The sequence below is a fragment of the Limulus polyphemus genome, unplaced genomic scaffold (assembly GCF_000517525.1).
Source record: "Limulus polyphemus unplaced genomic scaffold, Limulus_polyphemus-2.1.2 Scaffold168, whole genome shotgun sequence".
NCBI lineage: Eukaryota > Metazoa > Arthropoda > Merostomata > Xiphosura > Limulidae > Limulus > Limulus polyphemus.
In genome coordinates, this window is record NW_013665778.1 from 786,392 (window position 1) to 796,374 (window position 9,983).

The following is a 9,983-nucleotide window of genomic DNA, read 5'->3' on the forward strand; positions in this document are numbered from 1 at the left end:
TGCTTTCAAGACATTGAAAGACAAATTGGCCTCAGCTCCATTTTTAAAGCTTTCAAATCCCTCACTGCCGTACATACTGGATTGTGATGTTAGTGATGTCAGAGTTGATGGAGTATTGTCCCAGAAAGCGGGTGAAAACGAACATGTGGTGGCCTACTTCAGTAGGGTCCTGAGTAGACCAGAGAGGAACTACTGTGTAACACGAAAGGAACTCCTTGCTATAGTAAAGAGTCTGACATATTTCCATCATTACCATCAGGACAGACCATGCTGCATTGCGCTGGTTAAGATCATTAAAGAACCCAGAGGGACAACTGGGACATTGGATCAGAAACATAGACCAGTATAATTATGATAGCATCTATACTTTGCTAAGCAGAAAAGTAGACAAGGGTATCAGTTTCAATTGACAACTCAACAAGTCCAGGAGAACTAATAACAAGTAGTAAAATTACTGCTACAGCTTCAGAAACTAACATAACCAAAGATGGTCATGGCCATCAACTTATAGAATAGTAACAAACAAATTGATTAAAATGTGTGATTGTCAGCTCAGCTCTCTCAGGACTGAATGGAGCTTGGGACAAATCTGTGAGGGTACAAGGACAAGTAATTAAGTTCCTATTGACACACGAGTAGCTAGAACACTGGTAGATCTTGTGATATATCAAGCCCTCCAAGTGAGACCACTGCCTGACCAGTAGAAATTGAATTTCTTTTAGTGAATGGTTACATCTACGAAATGCCACTCACGGAAAGAAGATAGTTATCTGTGCCCTCAAATCTGGTACTGGTATCCTCAAGATAAGTGTGTCACAGAAATTATTAGGGGAGATGTATTCAATGTTGCCTGGACTGAGCCTAGATTCTGTGGCTTACTATGGATGAAGTCTAGTGTGTGTCAATACTGTGTAACACTGTTATAGAAGCCACACATGAAATGAACTGTTTTCTGTCTAGAAAGCTAACTGTGTGAGAGAAGTGCAGGTTTACTTGGTAAGTATTTACAGTTGGTTATCCAGTTTAATGGTAGTATTGTCATATATACAGTAAGCAGAGAGGAAGTATACAAAGTTAGCAGTAACTTTAAGGTTGCGTGATTGCATTGGAAATAAAAGTAAATAGTTACAAACACATCTGAGATCATTGGTTGAGGAGTTTACAGACAATCTAGATTTAGATTCAGTGACTTGTTGATTGAATATGCCGATGTATTTGTGGGATAAATGGCCAGTTGGTTGAACAATAGTGACTCACCACAACATAAATACAAGCAATGCATGTGTGACAAAGCACCTGCCACTCCGGCTTTCATTGAGCACTACAGATATAGCCAGCTCTGCAATATAGCTGATGTTCAAGAATAGAGTCATATAACCTTTGGAATGTGCTTTGTTATCTTAAATAGCTATTATCAGGAAGAAGGAAGGTATGGTAAGATTCTGTGTTGATTTTAAAAGGGTGAATGGGGTAAATTGCATTAATGTATTTCTCTATACCATGAACAGGTGAATGTTTGGATGCAATAAAATGTTCCTTTGGTTCAACACTTTAGGTCTGTCATCTGGATACTAGCATGTCAGGTTGAATGGTTAGAGCAGATCCAAGACTGCTTTCAGCATGATAAATTACTTTTATGAGTTCTGCATTACACTATTTAACTTGTGTAACAAGTCCACCACTTTTGAAAAACTAATATAGTTCATGCTAAAGGAGCTGCCATGGGAAAGAAGCCTTGCATATAATGATGCTATTTTTGTGTTTGGTTGTACATTCGAGTTTGCAGTTCAAAGCCTGAAAATGGTATTCAAGAAGACAAATAAAGGTAGTTTGAAAATATATGCTTTTGCAGAGAAAAGTGTAGTTTTTCAGTCATATTGTAGGTACAGATGGAGCCTTTACAAACCCTGCTAAGATAGAAGAGATAAGAGACTGGCCTCAACTTGTGACCAAGCGAGTTAACTCAATTTTGCATTTTATTAATGATGGTTTGTGGCCAATTTCTCCAAAATAGCCACATAATTTTCTACTCTCACTGAAACTAATACACACTTTATATATATAGGGAAAATGTAACCAAGCATTCTTATCTCTAAAACTTGTTTCAGTGGATTCTCAAGTGCAGGCATATACAAAGCAGACAGCAGATTTCTATTGAACACAACACCAGTAACAGTGGTATTTGAGCAGTGTTATCTCACTCGCAGGATGGAGAAAAACATGTAATCAAATACACTAGTCATACAATCATGACTTAGAAATGCAGACACTGTACGACAAAAACAGAACTGCTGGCAACTCTAGTCTTAGAAAACAACAACTACCATTAGTAGGTCCACTGTCGGGATGGCCCAGAAGGCAATGATAGCATATTGAGCACTAAAGCAAGCAATTCTTCAGATTTGGCAGACTTTTTTAATGCAAAATGTCATCTGATGTTTCAAAAGAATCACTCACCTAATCTAGCTGAGTAACTAGAAATGTACAGAGCATGTTGCCTGGTATTCGCTATATTCTCCCCTGGAATGTATGACGATTGTACGAATAATGAAGAACATATAAGGAATCACTTCTGATGCAATCCAGATGCCCTTCCATTAATAGGTACAACGCCTGATCCCTTTAACATTTTATTATTATTATTAATTTTATCGTTGTAATTTTATCTATTTTATACTATTATTATAATTTTCTCTATTTTTATACTATTATTATAATTTTCTCTATTTTTATACTATTATTATAATTTTCTCTATTTTTATTATCAACGACTGTTCGACTATACTCGTATCACGTACACTTTTCCGTTATATTGTTGTAGCTGTATTTCATTTTTGGTTACTGTCATTTAAAATCAGTTTGGGAACCTCTGACATTCATAGACCCTTGATAAAGGCGTAAGCCGAAACGTCGGATACAAGTAATCAAACATTTTTCTGAAGTGGTTTGTCGTCTTCATTAAATAATTCATTTTTCATTTCATGCATCATGAAATAAATAATTTCTAGAAGTTTTCAACTGAACTAAGACTTTTTCAGCTAAACTTCTCTTAGCCAGAATTAATCTTCATGTTGTTACTACAGTTTGTCAACTTATACTCATTCTGTCGAGGAAATTGTCACAAGTTTCTAAAATTTTGAAGGTATAAGGTGTCCCATTGATTGTGCCGTATTCTTTTAAATAATGTTCAGCGGTAGCTTTGTTTCATAACCTGTGACGTTCGCAGACCCTTGATAAAGGTGTAAGCCGAAACGTCGGGTACAAGTAATTAAACATTTTTCTGATAATTTTTTGATAATTATTTCCAATACTGTATGCATTTAACAATATATGTATCTAAACAAATATATATATATGTGTGTGGCCTTGTACATGTATATGACCATTACATAAAGTCAATCATGAGTGTTGTATAACACAAATGAATCAATTACTCAACACTTATACGAATACAAAGGATTTGATCTCAATGTTAAGCCTTTGTGACATTATGTTAACTGTAATAACTGACCTGGAAATTATTATTTAAAAATATAGTGCATGTTTTCATTTTATGTTAGTGAGAGAATTTTTCAAGTTTGATGTGGAAATTATTGGTAGATAGTAAATTTTCACGGTTTCTCGTAAAGAATAGTGCATGATATTTCAATTTGATAGATTTGATATGTACATGAGTGGATGAAGTTACCATCAATTAGTGAAATTCACAAATAGTACATTAGATGTAACAATTGGTATAGCATTGGTGTACCCAGTATTTTGCTTGGATGTGGTAAAATAAATTGTCAAGCAAGTTGAGATATTTCTTACCCATGTGCATAGGTGGGGTGAAAGTGCACATGCCATGACCTTTTACACAGTGCCATTCAATTTTGTATTATTTATTTGATGTCAGAGCTATCAACAATTCGTTTCACCCTACATTGTTGATTTAGCAACAGTTTATTGCAAAGAAGAGTAAATACCAGATACAGTGTACAGGGATAAGGAAAAACTGTAGATATGTATTTCAGGGGTTCTAGAGGTTATGCAAATGCAAATTCAAACTGTATAATAGACAAAAGTATTTTTCTTCTTCAAGTGAACATCACCTTGCACTTGAACTACTGAATCATATTGATGTTGTAAATTCGCAAACGTGTTTTAAGTACAAATACTTTTGCAACATATCTGTTTGTTTGTGTAAACATACGTTGACATTTTACTAAAAACTTGCCAATTTTGTGTAGATATGCATAGCAAATGTGAAATTATAGTCAATATTCTTTCTTCCTAAGGAAATACAATGTAAATGTTTGTGGATTGTAATGGTCAAAAGTATAGTTGGCATTGTCTAACCAAAGATAGCTCATATGTATAAGAACCATTTTGCAGTCTTGGTCACAATTCTGTTTGACACCCTTGTTGTGAAAGCTTTGTAAATTACACCGCAAACTAACACTAAACTTTTGTAGAACTCGCTTTTGCCTGATCATTCGATAATATCAGAGCCACAGTTAATCTCCATGGCTGAACTGATTATGTTTCAAATACTTTTCGTAATTCATTTTTCTTATTCAGTAGCCCACTTTTGGTAAGCATAGTCATGGCTATACAGAATGACCTAACAATACCCTGTAAAAGCTCTTCCAGACTAAGGTTCAATCCCAATAATTAGTGGCCTTCTGTACATGATATCTATAAAGTATTGAGACTTTCTTTCAAGCATTATTGACCACTCTTATTTCCTTAATGAGCAAATTCTACACTTTAACGTGAAAGTATGCTAACTTCTTTCACTTAAGACAAGACGAAAAAAAAGGTGAAATACATTCGAGGGCTCTTTAAGTCAAACCTGACAAAGAATGGAAACTCATTAAAAACTAAGAGGTCTCTGCTGAATACCTACAGGTAACAGAAACAGAAATAAAACATTAAATTATACATAAAATGTAACTACACAATCTGAAGACACACACATTCTACAGGAAAATCTTTAACGCAAACACAAACCTAACTATGCTGATTAACCTCAATTGTTAGCATACCCAATCCAGTCGGTGAGTGATATCAATGTGAAAAAAGTGATAAAGAATAATATAAGAACTATGGCAATTCAACAATCAGTTTCCTGAACTTCAACATAATGAACATGATCTACAAGTCTGTACTCTTATGTCCACTTCACAGCAGTCATGCTATATCCTGAGTTCAGCTTCAACTGCTTTGATATATTTGATTGTAACTTCATTTCCTTGCTCAGAAAGTAAAGATCATGACCCCATTTTATACAGTTTCTTCCATTGTAGCTACTAATGATTACTTGGCTGTACTCCAAGACACAAATTCCAGTCACCTCGCTGCCTGTCTTTTGGACAGACTTACCATCCATCAAGAATATCTATTTCTGTCATTGTTTGTGTCTTATAATTTGATAGTGGCTAGATAGTATACTGAGCTCAGCAGATCAGCTTAATTTTCTTTTCCTGTTGCTTTTTCCTAGAATATCCACTGTTCAAGCAACTCCTTCCTCATTCACGGATTTGGTATATCAATGTGTTCCACACGTGTCCATGAACCACATAAGCATTTTGGTTTATAGATGAGTAGATTCAACTATAGTGATTATCTAGCTGTTTGTGAGGATCACAACCATATATTTAACCTCTTTGATGCGAACTGTCATTCTTTCATTGCCTAGTCATAACATTTCTTCTTTCTCACTAAAATGTGTCCATTGCTCTGTGTAGTTACTCTACGTACTTTGTGAGCATTGAAACAACTCTGAGTCATGTGATGGGTCGTACATCACATCTACTGGAAGCATGACATTTTGTTCTTACATCAGCAACTCATGAATGTTATCAAAATGTTATTGACTGTCTCAATGATCCTTTCAGTAAATACGTTGGACTGATTATGAGATAGTGATGCTTGGGTCTAAGCAAATATCAGCAAACAGTTGTCTATTAAAATCAAGCTACTATACTAGTCACTGTAAGTTTCTTCAAATGCACTGATCCATACACATAATTGCTTGGCAGGCACATCTTCTGTTGTCTTATCCATGGTGCTTCACAGTAACATATGATTTGATAAACTCTGTAGAGTAACACTGGACAACAAAAAATGTGCTACTGAAGAAAATTAAAGTGATTCGGGGTAATTTGCTGGTGCTGATTGTAGCCATAATTTGTCCATTACCTGTAGATTTTGAGTTGTTGTAATATCTTAACATTTTATCAGTACTATATGAAACATCATGCAATCAACTTAGTAAAAGGATAAAAGGTACACATTTTTTTATAACTTTAAACATTGATTTCATTTTATTAGTGTAAAGTTCCAAATATACTGTTCATATGTGCTATTTGTTCTCAATATAATTGTAGCAACTTGCACCACTTTTGCTTTATTCCTATGCTCACCTGCTCCGCGTGTGAATTACGAAACCCTCACATGCTCAGTTTGCTGGAACATTCAAGAAGTCCCTCAACTGAGCATAAAAGGAATGGAGTCTCAGTCGCCTCTCACTCAGTTGGTTACTTCACCTCGCTTCACACACACTCAAGACAAAGTCTGATCTTCTTCTTCACATCATGCCCGCGATATAATCAAATTATTTTATATTCTTTTAGAAAATAATTTGAAATGCTGGCTGCCTCCAGTTCACCCAAACCGTTTATGCTACATTTATGGAAAATGTATTACAGTTACCCAAAGAGAAAATATCACACAAAAGGTAAAGGTAACTTACTACCACTATTTTGGGTTTAAAATTGGTGACCGAGAAAAACATTGGGCTTCATATGTGTGTCGTACAGTTTGCATATCTGGCTTGACACAGTGTCTGAATAACAAGAGAGCAAGTATGCCATTTGCAGTTCCCATGATATGGCATGAGCTCAAAGATCATCTAACTGACTGTTATTTTTGCATAATTAGTGTTTCTGGATATTCAGGCAAAACTAAACAATACATTAAATATCTAGATATTGCTTCCGCAATGAAACCGATACATCATGGAGATGATCTTCCAGTGCCACATCTACCAGCGAATTGGGAAACAAAAGAGCCATCCTGCAAAAAAGACAATAAGTCATCTTCATAATAAATTGCCTCATATGATCACACAAAAAGAACTAAATTATCTGAGTCGTGACTTGTATTTATCAAAGCAGTATGGGAAACTTATTAGCGCTCATTTACAGCAATGTAATTTATTAGCTCCAGGAACAAGAGTTTCAATTTACCGAAGTCGCCGTCAAAGTCCTGCTTTTCACTATGTTGATGCACTAATGGAAGAATTAGATACTGAGCATCATCCTCAAAAAATATGAAAAGAAAATCATCAAAGCATGCAAATTATATTTGAGGCCATCAAATATGATCAATATAGGTGGAACATATGTGATGATCTAAAAGTTATTGCCCTCCTGATAGGCCTGCAGAGTGAGTATAACAAACGTTGTTGCTTCTTGTGTCTCTGGGACCCCCGAGATGATAAAATCATTTCAAAAAGAAGGAAAGACCAATGAGAGAGAGAATTACATACCAGGGAAACAGAATATCAAATATCAACCTTTAGTGAATCCTCAAAATGTTTTTCTGCCCAACTTCGTATTAATTAAACTGCACTCATGAAGAATTTTGTAAAATGAATGAACAAAAATGGTAATGGTTTAAGATATATGTCTGACAAGTTTCCAAAAATTAGTGAAGTAAAAATGAAAGAAGCGCTGATGGATGATGATTTTGAAACAGTACTCAATCAGAAAGAACATGCTGCCTGGAAATCATTCAAATTCGTTGTTAACAATTTCTTACGAAATCACAGTGATGAAACTATGCTGTGATGATATGTAGAGAACTACAGGAAATGGTGTCTAGTATGTCACTAAAGATGCACTTCTTACATTCCCACTTATACTTCTTTCCAAATGATCTAGATGCAGTGATCGATGAGCATGGTGAGCACTTCAACCAAGGTATTTCTACAACGGAACAGTGATATCAAGGACGATAGAATCCTATAATGATGGGAGATTACTCTAGGTTCTTACAACGTGAAACTGAGAACATACACAAAAGGCGAAACAGGTCAAGCAGATATTTTGTAACAAAAAATAAAAATAATACCATAACAAATATTTTGAACATAGCTTGAATGTATTTTCAGTATATAATCTTATTATACTTTTGCTTTTTAAACTGGTATTGCTATTATGTAGGGGCCCGGCACGGCCAGGTGGTTAGGGCGCTCGACTAGCAATCTGAGGTCGCGGGTTCGAATCCCCGTCTCACCAAACATGCTCGCCCTTTCAGCCGTGGGGGTGTTATAATGTGACGGTCAATCCCATATTCGTTGGTAAAAGAGTAGCCCAAGAGTTGGCAGTGGGTGGTGATGACTAGCTGCCTTCCATCTAGTCTTACACTGCTAAATTAGTAACGGCTAGCGTAGATAGCCCTCGTGTAGCTTTGCGCGAAATTCTAAAACAAAACAAAAACAAACAAGCTATTATGTATTGTTTTTGAACATTCTTAAGCCCCCTAGTGGCATAGCGGCATGTCTGTGGACTTACACTGCTAGAAACCGGGTTTCAATATTCGTGGTGGGCAGAGCACAGATAAGCCATTGTGTAGCTTTATGCTTAACTACAAACAAACAGTACAAAGAAAAGAACATTCTTAAATGCAACTTTTAAAGACTAAATAAATTTATTAAAGAAAAAAATATTTTCACCACATATAAGAATCTTTTGAATAAATTTATCATAACTCACAAACTAGAGGTGATTAGTACTTTTCAACATGAATTTTAGAATCAGAATCGTAAAATTTCTCAGAAACAGTTTCATTTTTTCTAGTAGCACAGAAAATTTTGTTTTGTTTCCCGATGTAATCAATAGCAGCCGACACATATGCATTATTTCACTATATTTTTAGCAGAGGTTTAATTACACCCAGGACTATTGATGTACAGTGATGAGTTCATTTGCTATTGTTATAACCTCTCCTGGTGCTTCTACTATTTATACAAAACTTTACAGATGATATAATACGTGTACTACCCATTCCACATCCCGTTGTGACTCTGGCCATTAGAAATAGGTTCATATAACTTAGTGACCTTTTGTTCTAGTATCTTATAGAGTCATAAAAATGTCAGATCACACAAACCTGGGGAGTATGGGCTATACTATCACCGAACTACCGAACTTGCTCAGCTTGTAGTTTTCATTCCAAGCAAACTTAATGCGTTGTTAGCTTTATGCTCACAGTGGAGCAAACACAACAAAGAGGTGCAAATAAGTACCATGAAAATACCGAAAAATATTCTCTGAACTTTCTTTATTTTCAGTCATGACCATTGACTTATTATTTAGATCTGTTCAGTGTATATTTTTATCCAACTATATGTTAATAATTTTAAATAGTCCAAAATGAAAACATAAGCAAAAATGTATATGTTTATACGGGCTTGGTTAATATTTAGTTTGGAATATAAGCATTACGTTTTGCTTCTTCTTAACCTTTGAAGCTAGGTATGAGCACTATTTAAATTACATTGTACTGTTTTACACATGATAACAGTATAGTTTTACCAACGAATAGTGGGATTGACCGTCACATTATAACGCCCACACGGCTGAAAGGGTGGGACAGGGATTCGAACCCGCGACACTCAGATTGCGAGTCGAGCGTCTTACCCACCTGGCCATGCCGGACCTATCAAATAAGGATTATGTCACTATTCAGTTATTTACGTGATGTCTGAAAAGCAAAAAATAAAAAAAAATTATTTAACAAGCATTAAAACCTGTCTTCTCGCCAATATAGATAGGCTGCTGTAATTTGTAATGTCTATCTATCTGTGTTTGTAACCTACATGTCTTAAACATTCGAATTGCTTTCAATGTTTGTTTGAAGTTAAGCACAAAGCTACACAATGGGTTATCTGTGCTCTGCCCACCACGGGTATCAAAGCCCGGTTTTTAGCGTTG

At 35.5% G+C, this 9,983-nt stretch overlaps 1 protein-coding gene across 1 annotated transcript in view; it reads right to left on the reverse strand.

The window, feature by feature from the left end:
• Positions 1–9,983, reverse strand: part of LOC106477693 (triokinase/FMN cyclase-like) — a 51,111-nt gene that overhangs the window by 34,949 nt on the left and 6,179 nt on the right. The window contains exon 2 of the mRNA XM_022381490.1: positions 9,800–9,803. The gene's annotated coding sequence lies outside the window, so the exon portion shown is untranslated. The remainder of the gene's footprint in view (positions 1–9,799; positions 9,804–9,983) is intronic.